At 44.7% G+C, this 19436-nt stretch overlaps 1 long non-coding RNA gene across 3 annotated transcripts; it reads right to left on the reverse strand.

The window, feature by feature from the left end:
- Nucleotides 1-789: 789 nt before the first annotated feature.
- LOC110091213 (uncharacterized) lies at nt 790-4889 on the reverse strand. Of its 3 annotated transcripts, none has more exons than XR_013539258.1 (3): nt 4747-4889; nt 2549-2734; nt 790-1740 (listed from the first exon to the last, which is right to left on the reverse strand). It is a non-coding gene; the product is annotated as an uncharacterized LOC110091213 (long non-coding RNA). The 3 variants fall into 3 exon arrangements; XR_013539257.1 differs by lacking the exon at nt 4747-4889 and adding an exon at nt 3026-4383; XR_002302449.3 differs by lacking the exon at nt 4747-4889 and having other exon boundaries at nt 2549-4726.
- Nucleotides 4890-19436: the final 14547 nt, after the last annotated feature.

Genomic DNA, 19436 nt, shown 5'->3' on the forward strand with positions numbered 1-19436 from the left:
TCTGTCTCTCCGCCTGCCATGTCTAGTTTGGAAGACAAAACTCCAAATCTAGCTTTTTCCTCCCATTAGAAATTGACCTGACGGCTCATTGTTAGTTTTATTAATAAAAGTACTGTATTCTTGACTCATTTTTTTTGCCTGGGGTGCTGGTTACAAGGAAGATTCTCGGGGCATCTTCGAAAACTGTTTCATTTGGTGTAAGCTTTGGTGAGCTACAGCACGCTTCTTCAGAGCCATGGAGAGTTGCCTGATGACACAGATACTATATACCAGATGTTTGCATCATTTTTTTTTTAACCATAAATGGGAAAAGGTTTTAAATGGGGTTTTTAAAAATAAGATTGGAGACCTCAGAACAGAAAATGATACTCTGGTTATGGGATTCTAGTAAGTTCTGGTCCAAAAAAGTAAATTTTCCCAAGGTACGTGCGCTGTAATCTGATGCGCTTTTGACTGAGAATCAAGTCGCAACCCGTTCCGCGTGTCTTCAGAGAATCGCTTTGCTACCCTGGCCGAAAACGTTAATCCAAGGAAGGAAACTTTTCTCCGTCTTGTTAATAATCCACTTTATTAGGATGCACGTGACACTCACAAGCACGCATAATAAACTAGGGATTAGTTAAAAACAATAAAATAAACAAAGCAAAGCTAGATTGTGAAAGAGGAAACTTGAATAGCTCCGGATAAGATCTGATTTGGTGCTTTGTTAGGTTTACTGTATTTTCTTTTCTTTTCTTTTTAAGAAAAGCCTTATGACAGAGAAACATGTTGACACCCTGATGCTAAATATTTGATTTTTTTGAGAAGCCGAACGGCGTTCAAACAAAAAACTGCCAGCCGAGTTTGGGATTTTGCTTCCCCCAGCAAAAGGAAATCCCGTGGAATTCGCTGGGACAGATCCTGCATCACGAGGTGATCCCTCTGGATTCACCCCGGGCGCCGAGCCGCTCTTAACGCTGCTTAAGAGGGCACCGCCTTACTCGCGAGGAAGCGAGGAGCGGATGGGCCTCGACGAGGGAGCAAACCCTGACGTTCCCATTTCGTCCGAAGAAGATTGACCACTCTCTTATTCACCCCGTGGACGGTTTTTTCCCCCCTCTCTGGAGTACACGTGTTTGCAAGCAGACGTATTCCCACGTTACACAGGCGTCGGTCCAAACGGCTAGGTTTAAGCGACCTGCGCTTGCTTTCTCGGGCGAAAAAATAAAATAAAAGCTTATTATCTACATCATCCACCTCTCTCTGAGAAATGATGCGCCTGTTCTTTCTTCCTCTGATCGGTCAACGCAAATCCATGTTGAAATAAATATATATATTTAACCAAGGCATCTGGAATTTTATTCCAAAGACAGAGGGACGGAAGGAAGGAGGGAAGACGTTAGAAAATCAAGGTTCATTTTCCCGTGGGAATCAAAGGTCCCGATTCTCAGCCTCGCCCCGTTTAACTCCAAAATCCAAATCGATTTTGCTCCAGGGGAAAAAAAATAAGACACAAAATCAGGATTCTGCCTGTTTCGTTTCTGTCTCCTGATCAGCGCCTTCGGCTCCTTCTTCCGGTTTTATGTCTATTTCTTCGATTCCTTTCTTACTAGCTAAAATTTAACTCCCCTCTTCTTTACATGGGGTAGCACAGTTTTCGCCCCGCAACTGAATGCGGGGAGTTTTCTCAACCGTATTCAGTAAATTCCAACTTTTTCCTTTTCCCCCGAAGATTTCCGATGTTAACACTTTTCTGTTGCGCTTTGGGGAGAAAACAAAAACAAAAACACCAGCCTTTAAAAACGAACTCCCAAATGAAGTTTGCTTCCTTCACAAATCACGAAGAATTCTGTGACACCTTAAACACAACCCGATTTATTATGGCACAAGTTTTTGTGAAACTTTTACGGATCGGAAACATTTATGCCATACTAACTGGGCCAGCCTTTGCCGTGGTACAGAATTCTACCCCGAATTATTTGGACATCGTTACTTCTTAAATGATAACAAACAAAGTTTGGGAATAGTTTTCGGGGGGAGGCGAACGTGGTCGGGTTATCGGCCGTTGTTTTCCATTACACTCCCGTGGAAAAAAATAAGAGATATTTTTCTTTCCAAAACGCAGGAACGGTGGACATATTTGGTCTGAACAAACGTTACATCGCATACCTAAGAAAACCGTATTTTCTACTTCACGCGGAGCCTGTTCTTTGAAGGCATTTCATATTTCACCAATAGCTTAATTTTATACTGTTGGCATGCTCAGAAAGAAAGAAAAAATTGCCATCTCTAGTTTGTTTTCAGCTCCTCTTCTAATTAATGCTCCATGCTGGTAAAAGGTAATTGATTATATTCAGTATTATTTTAAAAATGATCTTCTTGTGATATGACTGATCAATATGCCTGATTCGCTGCATAACGACAGGAGCGTAAAGGCTTAGTTCAAGGAAAATACGAGTCGCTCTTTACTTATAAGATTTCATAGCATCAGTTGGATATAACTTAGGTGAGACCATAGAACCGGGCTGCCGGAATATAATTCTTAGGCTGTGCTTTTTTCTCACCTTACCTTGTTCATTTTTCCACGGGATAAATTTCCGATCAACTCAGTGGAACGGATTTCCAAAGATTCGACGATTCAAGCCAACAGCTGTATTCCTAATTCGTTATTACAACCTTTTATTCTAATTAGGAACCTCTATTTTACGTTCCTTCTTTTCTTTTCGTTCCCGCTCGTTTCATAATATCCTCCGTTCTGATGAAAGAAGTACATTTCCCAGAAAGAAAGAAAGAAAGAAAGAAAGAAAGAAAGAAAGAAAGAAAGAAAGAAAGAAAGAAAGAAAGAAAGAAAGAAAGAAAGAAAATTATCTTACAGTTTATAGGAAATCCTCTTAATTTCCTGGGTGTAGAACTGGGTGGTCAATTACAAGTGATCATTTACAGCATTTCAAATAAATTCAATTTCTTTCACAACCTCTTGCCCTACCAGGATTTTAGCAAAGAAATATATTGAAATATGATACAAATACTGTACATAGACTCCCACCCAGACATTCTTGTCCTTTTCGCTGGGGATATGAAGCTAATTGTAATCCATGTCCACATTTTTTGGCTGCCGGAAAGAATCTCTCGCTCATTTCAGCTCCTTCTCCCTTTTCCAAACTGCCATTTATCTCAAAAAGATTGTAACACTTTAAAAAAAAAGTAAAGGGGAAAAAAACACATACTAAACTTCATAAATAAGAGAAACAGGCCACCCCTTTCTCCAGCCGGCAAATTGAAAAAAAGGAATTCTGCCAGTCTTAAGATTTAAAAAAGAAAACACAGAAAAGAAATGATAATTAAGGAGACATTTAATTATCTCTCTCTCTCTCCAGATCCAACCCACCCCCTCCAAAACACACACTGTTGATAAGATATGCCAGAATATCCATATGGTTCGTAATATTGCTAAATAAAAGTATATCGTCCTGTAGCCATTCTCATATTATCCACAGTTTCTACAAAAAAAGACTATGTTTTAAAACCACAATTTTGTTGCATGGAGGAGACCACAGTGGTTTCCGTTCCACAGGCAGGAAACCTGGAGTTAGCAGTGATGATGTATCCCAATCAAAGAAGGTGCTGCTAGCAGGCATTTTAAAAAAAGGATTAAGTCCAATAGTATATATTTGGATTACAACCAAATATATTGAGGGACCTTTTGTCCTTTGAAAGGTTTATGATTTTCATCTGTTATAAATAATTTAAAGGCAAGGGTAAACCATAATAAATGACAACATCTATTTATTCAGTTACAAATGCCTTAAAACTAAACAACAGGTCAATTTTTGCCTAAGACTGACAAAGAAATAATAAAAAAATAAAACCAGGGACAAACTAGAAGCAGGCTTAGTAACGCATGTCAGCCGTACACGTATCCAGACCGTTTATGTTTAATTTCAGCACTGATGAACTTTTAGACCTCAAGCATAAATAATTTACTTGGAGGTAAACCCCATTTGTTGAGAAAAGGGTTATTCTCGGTGAATATGTTAAGAGGAAGATCAAGGCATCATTCATAGCAAAGGGTTTCTACTTTCTTAAGTTGAAAAGGCCACAGGATCTAGCTGGGCACTTTTTTAAAAAAACCATCATCTTCAAAGAAGCACAAAATACCCCTGGCTGCTCCCCAAGCAATTTCTACTGCCTGGAGTGGGCCACTGGAAGATTCGGCATTTCATGAAGGTGACACACACAGAGAGAGAAGCTCCTGAGACTAAGTTTGGTTGGACTCTGGGGCTAACCACTAAACTGTGTTGCCTTCAGGGTGTCACTGGCCTCTTTGTCATTTCCACTTCAAAGAAAGTATATATAAGAAATATATAAAAACTTCAAAGAAATACAAATGACTCCCCCCCTCCTCCCCCGCTGGAAGTTTTTGCAAGAGAGAGGAACCAGTGGCTTGGGCTCCCCACCCTATGTCTGTTTACTCAGGAGTAAACCACACTGTAATTCCATCCAGGCTCCCTCCCTGATCAAGGGTGCGCAGGACGGCAGCCTTCCACCGTGATCTTCAGCACGCTCGCCTTCCAATGAGATCCTTTGCCCCCAGTCGGGAAAGTCCAGATCCAAGGTTATGTAAGAAAAATACTTTGCACTTATATGCCCTTTTATGAGGCATCTAAGCATGGGGGGGAAAACCACATTATTTTGTTCATCTTCCCATGAACCCATATGTGACGGGCTGGGTGGGGTGCAGGAAAGGAGAAGATCTGAGATACATACCAAGCATTTGCACAGCATTTCACTTTCTTAGCTGTTATTTTACACTAGTTGTCCTCCGTTAAATCCAAAGGGGAAGAAGTTGGTTGTTTACAACAAGTTAGCTGAGGAGCAGAGCTTGGAAAACTATCTTTGAAAGTACCTATAATCTATCCCTCCCACTAAAAAGGGGAACTTTTCTAAGCACTAGTGATGTAAAGACTCTATTTTCTTTCTTTCTTTCTTTCTTTCTTTCTTTCTTTCTTTCTTTCTTTCTTTCTTTCTTTCTTTCTTTCTTTCTTTCTCTCTTTCTTTCTTTCTCTCTCTTCTTTTGGTAAACAGGTTTGGTAGGTTTGAACATGGTTTCAAAAAAAAACCTACCAAACCTGCTTGACCACATACAACAGTGAAGCTATGCTTTCCTCTGTAGCTTGGGGGGCATCTGGCATGGACCGTGGACCTCTGGATCTTTGGTTGTGGACCTTGATTCCACTTGAGATTGTCTGTGGACTTGAGGGAGGGGGTTATGACCTCTGGCTGCCTACCTTTGAACTAAGGATGGAAGTGCTCTAACCCTGGCACAAATTCTAAAGCAGCTCCCCAACCGGCCACTGTCTGTTGCTGTGGAGGTACAGTGCCCATCATCCACTGCCAATCAGGAGGGTGATGGGAATTGCAGTCCAAGATATCCTCGGTAGGCCAGTCAGGGAATACTGGGTTTGAATGTCAGAGCCAGTTTCATGTTCCCCACTGAGCCATGTCACTCAGTGGGTGACTTTGGGCTAATTCCATAATCTCTCAATGTCGCCTACCTGGCAGGTTTGTTGTGACACTAAAGTGGAGGAGGGCCACGGACATCATCTTAAGCGCTTTGAAAGAAAGCCAGAGTCTAAATGTAATAGTTAAGCACACAAACCAGGAAGAAGAAATGAAAACTGAAGGTCCTTCTGAATTGTGTCGATCTCTTTCTAAAGCCACGTTTTTTTCCCTAGGCTTAGACTGGATGCTCCTTGAGGCAGGGACCCTTCTTTTTACGTTTTATAAAACTCCCACAATCCCTTCCCATCACTTATGCCGGTTAGGGCAGATGGGTTGTGTAGTACATAACCATCGGGAGGGTCACATGTCTCTGGCAGTCTAAGTTGGTAGTAAAAAGACCTTCAGACTTCTATCAAAGTAGACCCGCAGAGAGGCGTAGCATCCATCTGCTGGGGATTCTGGGAGCCGTAGTCTGAGCACGCATCTCGAAATGATGCAACCCACTGTCCAGGGGCCACATGCAGCCTGCCCAAGCCTTAACTATAGCCACCCCATGGGTGGCACCCTGGTTTTCTCCTACAAATACTGGATTGTGATCACTCTGATCCTACCGCCGCCACCAGCGATGAAAGAGGGAGATTATTTTTAGTGGGCTCACAGGTATAAGGTGGGCTTATGCAAAATATAGGTATATTTCTGAGTGTATATCGGTGCACAGTTGTTCATCAGCGGCTGAGCGGTAGGGAATAGGTTCCAGAAGACTATAGTCTGAGAGAATCCCCCCTACACACACACACACACACACACACACACACACAGGGCAAGTCAGAAAGCAGCCCCATCAAAGAGGTCAACCAAGACACGCTAGGGACTGCCAGGGCCGATATGGTTCATTGTAGCATCTTTTCTTTATTCTTGCTTTCCAAAAGCCATATTGGTTTGCTTGCCTGCTTGCTTATTGACTTTTCTGCCCCCACGTTTCCACTGAACAAACAACCCACAAAGCAGCTAAAGGCGAATTAAAAAAAACACACACACTATACACCACGCCTGCTCAGCTAGGCCTGCGTGGTAAAGTTGTTCCCCTTGACAATTAGAAATGCTCATTTCGTTGTTTTAATTCTCAGAACTGATGATCTTTTGTGAAACCTGGACCCTTAAGAAAGATGATTGAGGGGGGGGAATGGATTGTTTGAAAAATGGTGCCGGGGGAGAGCTTTGAGGAGACCCTGGACTGCCATAAAGATGAACGAGTGAGTCCTGGAGCAAATCAAGGATGAAGGATCTCCGGAGATAACAATGATGAGACTCAGGCTGTCCGTCTTTGGGCATTCCCAAGAAGACCGGGTTCTCTGGAGAAGACCGTCAGGCTAGGAAAGGTGGGAGGAAGGCAGCAGGAGAAGAGGAAGACCACATATGAGATGGACCGACTCCCTAATAGAAGCCACAGGCTCGGGTTTGCAAGCGCTGAGCAGGGCTGCGAAAGACAGGACATTTTAGAGATCACTCATTCATCGGATCACCTAACAACAACAATGTGGCACTGATTCCCAGGTCAGCGTGCTCAGCAGAAGCAAATTCTGCTGAACGTGGAATAACGCAGACAGAACAGAGCGCTGCCTTTTAAGCGCAGATTGCATGTCTCAAAAGGAAAATGATGTGTCTGGTTTAACTTAAAAGGCGCTCTGGTTAAGTGAGGTCCGTTTTCTACATCCGCCTATGAGGGCTGCTGCTGCTGATGCACAGCTTGGTTGCTTTTCAAGACCCAGTTCTGCCTGGGGGGGATAATGGGAAACAGAGTCCAAAAATATCATATTTGCACACTACAGCATCCTCCCTTTTTCCCACTCCTTCTAAGAGTCGGAATTGCACAAAACTCTTGGGGCCCAAATGTGGTACCCGCTGGAGGGTCCTGGGGTCAAAACAGATAAAGCCCATAGAGAGCTGACTTCTTCTTCTTCTTTTAATGCTGTTCATGTTGTTGTGTTTAATTCTCCCTGTTTTGGAAATGATCAGTCTTTGAGGTTGGGAGAATCTATGGCGTCTCTCCCGTTGCCAGCTTTGAAGTCTGGATGGTAATAGGTGATTATTCCTTTTGACTCAGCAATATTGCTCTCTTATTGCCATATTAACCTTTAGACCTTCCTTCCACACTGCTTGTTATAATCACGTGGCTCGTTTCAATCGAAGGCCATCCAAGAACCATAGGACACAGGTCCTTGTTTGAAAAACAGCTTGAAAAAGTTAATTTTTTTAAAAAAAATCACAACACCCATTATCCCCCAACCAGCTGGGGGATTCTGGGAGTTGTCATCTGAAATGTATCTTTCTCGGGAATCTGATTTCGGAACCTTGTTCCCTTCTAGTTTTTCTGAGAGATCTGGTGGAAGGAGCTTTAAGTTTCTATTCCTGCCATACCCCCTTGTCTAAGGCTGTTTGTGTGTCTGTTGTGTTTCTGTGACTTTTAATGTGTTTTTAGCACAGTTTAGATCTACTGGCTTTAAATATTTGTTTAATTCTTCTTAAATATTGTAATAATGTACTGTATTGTTCTGCACTTTTTAAGACTGTTTAATTTTTTGAATGCTTTCATGCTCCGTCTTCGGCCCTTTTAAAGAGGAAAGTGTAGCACAAATATTTTAAATAAATAAGTAAATGCCAACCAAATGTTCAGTTCTCTCTCTCCCCCCCCCCCCAATTTCCTCTGTCCTATGAAGTGAGTGTGTGAACTCTGGCACACACTTAAACCCCATCCCTGCAGAAGAAGAAAGGAGAATAGCCAGGAATGGGTGAACCCCCAGATTTCCAGACCCCTCTACCTCCCCCTATCTTGAATGTAGTCTTTCCAGAGAAAACGACATGGGCAGAAAACCTCATCCAAATGGCCCATGGATGACATAATTTGTTGAGTAGGACTGGGAGAAGAGAAAGGAAGTGGTCTGGTGGGAACAGAATGGAAGAGGGCATGGCTGGCGGGGAGCCTGGAAAATCGAGAGGATTGCACCACGAGATCTTATCGCTGCTCTCCCTTCTTGTAATGAGTTTGTTAGAGCTTCGGAAAGCTGCTCTGAGCTTCTAAGAGAAGACTAGAGCCAAGACGGTCCAGTAGACTTTGGCAATCATCTTTAGATGAGCATGGAAGGACGGACCAAGAAACCCAGCCGCCTGGAAGTGGCGCAATCCTTGGCCCCATCATGTGCCACAGCTGAGTAGCTTGGGGACACGTGGTGGTCCTTCTCGATTAATCCAGTTCTCCTAGGTTATCTCCTCCAGACTTCCCAAAAGTCATTAGCATTGGGGGTCGTCAATGCATCCTGCTTTTGATCCACTCACTGATGAAGCAAACTTATCATCACGCCCAGGGCGAGGCCCAGACCAAATGGCGCCCCAGGCATGAAGACCTCGTGGTGTTTCTTTCCTTCTCCGTTTCTGCAGCTTTTTCAGATCTTTGCTTGGGTCAGCCAAGGTCCAGCTTGGAGTCCCCAGTAGAGCAAACCCACCGAATCAAGGGGGCTTCCATCCCCGAGGGCTCAGCAAAAAAAACCCACGGATAGAACAGATCTGTTCGGTTGGAGAGCATGACAACCAAAGTATCATGGCCCTTTTAAGACTAACACAGATCCATAGAATGGGTTAGAAATGGAAGGTTGTCTACAAGGACTCGATTTTGCTATCCCACCACTTTTAGTGTAATCCTTGGGGCACACGAACTCAAAGTTGAAAAACAGGAAATCAGTACACAACAAGGCATATCACAACAGCTCTGTCAACTTGTGGCGATTTACCTCTTGCAGTTTATCCCCTTTTTACTTCCGATGTACCGTCAAGTCCCCTTCAACTCAATGAATGAACAACCTCCAAAATAAGCTTGCAAGAGCTCGACGGTCCTGCCCAGCTCTTGCAAGCTCAAACCGAGGGGGTTCTTTCAGGGCGTCAGTCCATCTCGTATTGGGTCTTCCTCTTTTCCTGCTGCCTTCCCCCTTGCCCAGCATTACGGCCTTTTCCAGAGACTCCATTCCTTTCTCTGGATGCGCCCAAAGCAGGACAACCTCAGTTTCAATATTTTTGCCCCCAGAGAGGAGAGTTCAGGCTTGATTTGATGTAGAACCCACTGGTTTGTTGTTCTGGCAGTCCAGGGTATTGACAAAGCTCTCCTCCAGCACTGCATTTCAAACAAATCCAGTTTTTTTTAAAACTTAATAGTAGTATAATTAATCAAAAGGATGTGTATTGCAGAAATGAAGTGAGGAGGCTCTCTCTGTGAGAGTTACTTCTCTCCTTGGATTTGGTTGGAAAAACTGCCCCCCCTCTCTGTGTGTGTGTGTTTGTGTGTGTGTGTGTTTGCATATGAGAAAAGACACACACAGCTACCTGCTTGTCTATGAGCAATGAAGCCAAAAACTAAGCAAGGGACAAATAATGTTAAGCACCATCTTTCGATGCCTGACTAATCCTTTCCATGCCCTTCTCCATTTAAAAAACCCAGCCTATCCCACATATCTCGTGGTCACAGGATCTGCCCTGATTGTGGAACTTTCCCCCTCCCTTCGCCCACCCTCCCCTGCTTGATTCTTCCTCGTGAAGCGTTCTGGAGAACTCGGGAGCTTGCGTAATCTTTCCGGTGGCATTGCACTGCCAGGTCCTCCCCATCCAGATTTTGCACTTTAGAGTTGCATCGGGGCCCCGTATCGCAACATTGACAGAGATTCTGTGCACCATATTTTATTTTATTTTTGCCATGTCTCTTTCGCCAACGAGGCTTTCGAGAGCACGCCTGCGGGCTTAACAAGTTTTAAAAAGGAACAACACAAAAGGAAAAAGAGATGAAGAGGGAGGAGGGGAAAAAAAGAAAAGAAACTGTGTTTTGGCAGAGTGGTAGAACGGCCAGGCTTTCCTTTCCCTGCTGAGTGCTACAGACTGCTTGCACAAGGGCCCATAGGCACATATGAGCATAGCCAGAGCCCAAACACGCATGTTCATGTGTTGCTGAGCAGAAACCAAAGTTGTCAAGGTTCTCCAAAACAATAATGCAACAGCAAAATTGTGTTGCTTAGCATAAGCCACATCATTGCTCTCAGTCTGTTCCTCCCTCTAAACACACCGTCCTTGATGTGATTCTCAAGGAGGGCAGTTTGAGTGCTCACGCTAGCTTGGCGCATGTGCGCTCAGTCCCAAGAGTTGTGGCAAGGACAGATTGTTTACCAGGGAGGAACGGACTGCAAGCTACAGTTTGGCTTATGCTAAGCAACAGGATTTGAGTCTTTGTTTTAAAAGATGGAGCAAGTACTGGGGTGTTCGCCATGTCAAATCGGTATGGCCAGGCACGTCATATAGCGACAAATGATTTCTTTAATCTACAAAATGTACATTTGAATAAATAATCTAACGACAGGCAGCACTCAAAGAAGTTGAGCACCCCGGGCTTCCTTCTGGGGTGTCTGTCCCCAAAAATCCAACCCTCATCATGGCATTTAGAACAGAATCACAGAATAATGGAGTTGGAAGGGTCCTGTAAGGCCATCAAGTCCAACCCCCTGCCCAGTGCAGGAGTCCATATCAAAGAACATCTGACAGAGGGTGGCCAAATGTTCTCTTGAAGGCCTCCAGCACTGGATCGCTCACCACTTCTTGAGGTCATGGGTCCCATCATCGTACTGCTCTAACAGTTGAGACGTTTCTCCTGATATTCAGCCAAAATTTATATTCCAGTAACTTGAGCCCATTGTTGTGTGTCCTGCACTCTGGGATGATGGAGAACAGATCCTGCTCCTCCTCTGTAGGACAGCCTCCCGAGTCTTTGAAAAGGGCTGTCAGATCTCCCTTCGGTCTTCTTTTCTCAAGGCTAAACCTGCCCAGTTCGTTCTGTCTTTCCCAACAAGGCTTGGTTTCCAGTCCCCTGATCCTGTTCGTTGTCCTCCTCTGAACTTGGCAAATGGGACTTGTCTCCAAGTAGTTCATGCTGTTGTTCAGGATTCTGGCCAGCCCACTCTGCCGTTTACCCCATATCCTCCATCCCATCCATTTCCTTCGACACTAAGCATGCTCAGTCACCATAGAGACCTCTTTTCCTAAAAGGATTTGTTTCAGGGTGCATGGAGGTAGCTACCAACGCTACTGAGGACGCCTCCCCCCTTCTGCACGGGTGGAGATGTTTGGGCTGCATAAGTGACGGCACTCGAAGCCTGAAGACCGGGAAACTGGGAGAAAGGAGACCCAGGTTTCTAAAGCAAGCCAGCTTCATAAGATGACTTTTGATACTGGAAACACCCGGAGTAGCTCTCTCTCTCTGCCCAGGGTTTCATGGGCCTCCAGAAGGTCGTTGGCCTTTCCTCGGTAAGAGGAGCGAACGCGGATTCGACCGGGTAGCAGCTGCATAAATGCTGCAGAAAATCGACCTTCTTGGTCCCTACGCCCTCATTCTTTTAAAGAAAAATTTCAGTGAAAAAAAATTCGTATAATAATTTTGCAGCCAGGGGAGAACCTGGTACAGATTTCTGGAGGAAGTGTGGCTCTCCAAAGACCAGGGGTGGCCACCCGGCCCTCTGAAGATCACACGCCGCCCCCCTAGCCTGACCCACAGCATGCCTCAGAGTTAGCATTCCCAACCTACTTCTCTGCAGATAGGCAGGACTACAGCTCCCATCATGCCTAGTTAGCGCAGACAACCAGGCCCAGTTCACTAGGGGGTGTCAGAAATGACAGCCTGACTTATATGGAAGGTGGCAAGCAAAAGCTGTAAATTCAACCAGCTTTTGTCCTTTTACTGTTCTGATGATGATGATGATGATGATGATGATGATGATGATGATGATGATGATGATGATGATGATGATGTCCAGACCCTGCCAAGAAGACCTGACTGGGGAATCGAACTCCCAACCTCCTGCTCTGCAGCTGGAGACCTCAACCACTGGCAGCTCATTAAGGACAAATATCATCAACATCATCATCTTAGAGCTGCAGAGCTGGAAGGGACCCCTAAAGATGATCAAGTCCAGCCCCTGCCAAGGAGACCCCGGGGGAGGAATTGAACTCCCAACCTCTAGCACTGCAGCCAGAGACCTAAACCACTAAGATGCCCGGCAGTTATTAGCTATTCCACCCAAATACTGTGCCGTCCTCAAATTTTGTATTCCCTGCACTCCCTGATCCAACAGCACCGGGCCCAGGACTGAGCCTTGGAGAACCCCATCGGGTCCAAGATGGTGGCCTTGTTTCTCCTCCTGTTTTGGGGAAGGCGCCATTGATAAGCACGCTCTGAGTAGGGTTCTGCAACCAACGGACAGTTGTTCCATCCAAGCTTCTTCCTGTGTCTCTCATAGAGGCTTCCAAGAAGTCCATAAGGAGGGCGTGAAAGTGATTCGCCTCTCAGGGGCCAGCCCAAAACATTTTGCTGCCTGGCTCCCTGCAACAAAAACCCAATTTCACAAGTTTTGAACAAGACATGCGTCTTTCAAAGCCCTTGTATGAAAGAGATGGCTAGATGAGCAGCTGGATTTGTCTTCTGCACTGGCGGTCGGTGGGAGAGGATCTTCTCCCGGCCTCTCCTTCCACACCTCGCTGCCACCTCCTCATTTCTGCTGCCTGGAACAACCACCTCGCTCTTTTTTATCTGTGTTTTTATCTTTTTTATCGGCATTTCAAGTTGCCGTATCTCTGTATCATATCTTGGTGACTCCTGGCTGCCAATTGATTCTATAATCATGAGAAGCATAATCTCATCTTGTGCCAGAGGGTCATGGCTAGCAGCGATTAGAATCAGCAAACCTAGAGATTCCTCCACCTACAGAAGGTATCTTATGCTGTCTCCACCTATCTGCACCTATTCATTCATTCATTCATTCATTCATTCATTCATTCATTCATTCATTCATTCATTCATTCATTCATTCATTCATTCATTCATTTGACTTGTATACCACACCAGTGAGCCGTAAAAGCTACTCTGGACAGGCTGTGCCCAAAAGGAAACAAACATAACATTACATAAATCTTCAATGATCTACGAAATACCAGTACCCCATAAACAAATAAGACAACCCACCACTAAAAAAAATCAAAGAAACCAATTCACAATTTTCTCTGTGCTAAGGCCTTGATTGCTAAGGCCTATAATAATTATAATACTGTAATAGTGTTGTCAAGTCAACTCTGACTCATGGCGACCCTTTTCCAGGGTTTTCTAGGTAGAGATTACTCAGAAGTGGTTCACCTTTCGCTTCTTCTGGGAGGGGATCCCTGGGACTAGTGTGCAGCTGGCCCAAAGCTACCCAGGCTGGCTTTTCTTCTGGGACTTATGAGTGGGGAACTGAACTATCAACTCCTTGCTGTGCTGTATGGATTAATTATCTGCCCCAATCTTCAGCAGAGCTACAACTATTTCTGCATGGAAGCCAGACAATGATTACAGCCTAATTACAGCCTTTTTAATCCATTCTGTTGACAGAAATGGAATGAACAGGAGGGAGACCGAGGCTCCATTAAGACTTGTACAGAGAGAGGAACTGCATGTGCTCTCTAGATGTTTTGATCTACACATTCCTTTTCTGAAACTATTGGCCCACGTTGACTGAGACCGATGGGAGTTGGAATCCATAACATTTGGTGGACTCGAGGTGCAGGAAGGAATTATGTCTGCCACCTTCCACCCTGAGAATCTGGCCCAATTCGTTTTGAATCATTGGGCAGGTTCCTATATCATGGGACTGAGCTGGTATACAGTAGTTCTCTGCAAGGGATAAGAGGACAAAAAATGCACAGGAAATGGATCTGGATAACTCGAGCAAGAGAGCCAAGCCACATTTTGGAGGCAAGAGTCAGGGACAATAATCGTGATCACAAGAACTAGAACAGACCCTGGGTTAAAATCCCCAGTGGATGACCTTGAAGCATATTTTACCCTGACCTACCAGACAGGGCTGTTAGGAAGATAAAATGGAAACAAGGACCAGATGCATAACAAGTGAGCATTAAGGAGATTAAAGAGAACTTGAAAAATTAGCTTGTTGCCCAAGATTATGCAGAGGTTCGAAAGGGTTAAACAAAACTTGAACACTTTTATGCAGAAAAGACCTCTGGGTAGAGTGGGCGGCATATAAATTCAATAAATAAATAAATAAATAAATTATAAGGAAGCTTCAAGCTTATTTAGGAAACTTATTTAGGAAGCATATTTAGGAAGCTTGAAAAAGTTGAAAAAACACCCTAACCAGCAGCTAGCCATGGTGCATTGGAAATATTGGGATTTGTAGCAGAAAAAGAATCTTTTCCTGGCTGTGGTTATAAATATCATTTGCAGATCAACTAAATGGGGTCATGCTTAGCTTGTTGGATTTAAGTTGGGATGGTCCTGGTTCAGATTCCCCATCCATCTGTAACCTTGAGACAATCGCTATCCCTCCATCCAACCTACCTCAAGGATTGTTGTGAAGATACAGGGAGAGGAAAAAAGCCACGTGCATAACCATGAACTCTCTGAACAATGAGTGTTCTTCTTCCGGAGAGTTCACGACCGTCTAAATTGGATCTGATTTCATGGGCGCGAATCCTCACATTGGAGGGGATCTCATAAACCATCCCATTCAATCAGCTGCTCAATGGAACCCGGGACTAGGCGTGGGCCTCTAACTTGGTCATCCAATCTCTGTTTGAAAAGCTCTAGTGAGGGAGATGAGAAGAGAAGACTCCCTGGAAAAGACCCTAATGTTGGGAAAGTGTGAGGGCAAAAGGAGAAGGGGATGACAGAGGATGAGATGGCTGGACAGCGTCATCGAAGCAACCGACATGAATTTGACCCAACACTGGGAGGCAGTAGAAGACAGGAGGGCCTGGCGTGCTCTGGACTATGGGGTCACGAAGAGTTGGACATGACTTAACAACAACAACAACAACAACAACAACAGTGAGGGAGAGCCCACCATAACCTTCTGGGTTATGACTCATTCCATCCTCAGCCAGCTGTGTCATGATGTTTCTCCTAATGTCCAACTCAAATCCGTTCCTTTTCCCCCCCAGGAATCCATCCATGCTTCCCAACCTTGGATTCCCAGAAGGTCTCAGGCTACTACTCCCAGAAATCCTGCCCAGCTGGTGGTGAAGGCTTCTGGGAGTTTAATCCAAGAACATCTGGGGATCCAAGGTTAGAAAGCATTCTGTTAGATCATTCCAGAGGGTAACATCTACAGGAAGGGTTTATGCAGACATGGGCATCATGTAGGAACACAGAAATCAAGAGGAGTTCCAAATCGTGAATCTACACAGGGTGACCTTTCGGAACCTCTAACACCACGGTAAAGTTACACTAGAGTAGGCCCACTGAATTGGTGTGGATTTGGTGAGTGAGCCCCTCTTTCGGTGCCCTTGATTCATATAAACCTACTCCAGTTGGGACTGACGACATCAATGCCATGACTGGAGTAGACCCAACGGAATCAATGTAACTTAGAGAGGAGTTGATTCTCCAGGACTTCACTGATTCAATGGGCCTTCTCTAGTCTGACTTGCTATGGGAAGCAGCAGGATTTCAACTCTCATGCTGGAAAACATCCATTTTTGTGTCCTTTTTCTTTGGAGGGAGAGAGATTTTGTGTTCACTGCTTCTGGGCCACTGCTGGCCCCGGGTGGCAAAATGGCCAGTCATGGTTCCAAACCAGCAGCTGTCAACCCATGGACTCGGGGGGGGGGGGGGTCCTGCGGAGATTAAATCTCAGATTCAGAAGCAGAGGAGATGCATCATTTCAGAGGTCAGTTGAACTGACTACAAGGCTGGTCCAAAGTTCAAGATGGCAACCATCCCCATTTCATGAACAAAAGCCAACTGGCCTTGCCAGTTCATGGAATGGGTGCGGTCGCCATCTTGGACCTTGGACCAACCTTGAAGGACGCTTGCTTCAATGCTGGCAGTGGGACATCATCTTCTGACATACCTGGAGGCAACCAGTTGGCTTAAGGACCACACACTCTATCTGTGTGGTACCTGGGCTTCCAATGCTCTGATGCTGTCCCCCTGGCCTCTGCCGCCCGAGCCAAGCTTCCTTGCTCTCCCCAGTGATAGGACCTGATGAATCAGCAGGAGATTCCAGGAGATTAGTGTACGACTAACGAACCAGCTATCTGATAGGGCAGCGGTGGAGGATAAAGGAGGGAAGACAACAGCCATATAAGTGTCTTGACTGAAGGAAAGGAAAGTCAAGTTATAAATGTTGCTATTAGATGGCGTCAGGTTGCCTCCGACTTATGACAGCCCTTATGACGACTTATGATATCCTGTCCTCAACTGCCCTCCTCAGCTCTTGTAGACTCAAGCCTGTGGTTTCCTTTACAGAGTCAGCCCATCTCATATTTAGTCTTCCTCTTTTCCTGCTGCCTTCCATCTTTCCCAGCAGGATGATATTCAGAGAATCCTGCCTCCTCATGATTTGCTCAAAGTAGGACAGCCTCGGTTTCATCCTTTCAGCCTCCAAAGATAGTTCAGGCTTAGATTGAGGACTCACTTCTTTGTCTTTCGGGCAGTCCAGGGTACGTATCTGCAAATCTCTCCTCCAGCACCACATTTCAAATGAATAATATATTTTTTTGGCCCAGTCAGCTTTCTTAACTGTCCAGCTCTCACACGCATCTGTGGTGGCTGGAAAGGCAATAAATCTAGGAAGGAAGGAAGGAAGGAAGGAAGGAAGGAAGGAAGGAAGGAAGGAAGGAAGGAAGGAAGGAAGGAAGGAAGGAAGGAAGGAAGGAAGGAAGGAAGGAAGGAAGGAAGGAAGGAAGGAAGGAAGACCATTTGAAGAAGGAAAATAAATTCATGGTGGGTTTTATGGAAAGCTGTTTCTCAGAATCTGCTTTTCTGAACACCTCCTGCCTTTACAATCTCTGGTAGCCCAACGTCCTCTTCATGTGCTGGGACTACAACATCCATCACTCCCAGCTTGTTGGACAGGGAGGTGGAGGATGTGCCCTGGAGGCCAATCAGAAAACATCCTAGCCACCCAGAGTGGTCTAGTAGCCCAGATAGGCGGGGTATAAATTAAATAAACTAACAAAGAAACAAAGAAACAAAGAAACAAAGAAACAAACAAACAAACAAATAATCAAATAAATAAACAAACAAATAATCAAATAAATAAATAAATAAATAAATAAATAAATAAATAAATAAATAAATAAATAAATAAATAAATAAATTTTAAAGCTCCCTACTTTCAGTGGCCATGGTGGCTGCCACGACTCCAAGAGTTCACCCATTTTCACACACACACACACACAAACACACACACACATGCACACACACACACTCAGAGCCCACTACATCCAGAAGCCACTCAGTTTGGGGAAGGAAGGTTCAGGCATCAATGAGACCCATTTCCCCCACCTCTGCCTCCATGGAGGGCTAAGAGCCTATTGTTTTTTCTCCTGGACTTTGCCTGCCTGCTTCTAGCTGCATCTACATAAACTGTGCCAACTTATACATAAAGCAGAACCCTATAGGTGTGTGTGTGTGTGTGTAGGCTTCTACTTTATTTATACAGTATATTGGCGCAGTTTAAGCTGATGCAGCTAGAAGGAGGCAGGCAAAGTCCAGGGGAGAAACTACTGTATAGTTTCTTCTTCTTCTATCCCTTCAGGATGGCAGAGACAAGGGAAAATATGTATACACAGTACGTATACACCCACACCTACCCTTTCCCACCCATGATACATCCATATGCTTTACACATTATAAAGTATAGATACTATAGTACTGTATACATTTCCATATATCTATTGTGTCTCTCTCTAGATACAAGCATGTGGGGTGTAGTGGATAGAATATTGGACTAGGCACAAGGGATCTGGGTTCAAATCTTCTCAAGGTATGGAAACTCCTGGGATGGCTGGGTGACCCTAGTAAACCATTCCATGAACTTACAGCAGGGCTGTAAGGATGATGTAGGCAGCTGGGGCTTTGGCCCAGGGCCCCTAAAATTAACCACCCCCACCCCAAAAAACAAATCAATCTGGAGGGGAATCAACCCCTAAGTGTTAGCAAACTACCTGGGAACTTCTCTTGGTCTTATTTTTCATTCCTTTTTTGCTTCAAGCTTAAACTTTATTTTTTTCAGGGTGGGGTGTGTGTGGCTATCACACACAGCCCTTCCTTTCCCTGGGGGTTGTATGCCCTCAACCTGGAAAGGGAAAGGAGACCCCCACACACACACACCATGGCTCTCCAGGCCAGCCCCCTCCCTCACGCTTGGAAAAGGCAACCAAGCTGGCCCTGAATTGAAGGCAACTTGGTGACCCTGAACAATACATAGGATTGATTGATTGATTGATTGATTGATTGATTGATTGATTGATTGATTGATTGATTGATTGATTGATTGATTGATTGATTGATTGATTGATTGATTGACAGTCCTCCCAACTAGGGCTGAGACACGACTCCGGGCTGCTAACAAGAATTAAAATAAATGCCCACAACCCGACACGACTCACAAAGACATAAACAGGGAAGGAAGAAACGTCCACCCACTATATATATGCGTGCGTGCGTGCATGCGTGTGTGTGTGTGTGTCAGTGTCACACACACACACATGCATATATATAGTGGGTGAACGTTTCTTCGTTCCTTGTTTATGTCTTTGTGGGTGAATATATATATATGCACTGTGTATGCATCTGCAGGTACATGCATACGATCTCGTATGTATGATCTCATATATACTGTATATATATCAATGAAATGAAATCGTGTACTATATACTGTATACATACATGCATACAGAACTATAATGCATGTGATCTTATTCTCCTCTCTCTCTCTCTCTCTCATATACATTATATCATCTCATTCCTCCGAGCTAGACCCCCCCCCCCAGTCAAGCACGAAGCTCGGCGCCGGCTGATGGTGCAAGTGATCCCTCTCTCTTTTTTCCCCTCCCCCCCTTTCCTCCTTCCACGTGATGGGGGGGGGGAGACC

Source organism: Pogona vitticeps, chromosome 1 (assembly GCF_051106095.1).
Source record: "Pogona vitticeps strain Pit_001003342236 chromosome 1, PviZW2.1, whole genome shotgun sequence".
Classification (NCBI taxonomy): Eukaryota; Metazoa; Chordata; class Lepidosauria; order Squamata; family Agamidae; genus Pogona; species Pogona vitticeps.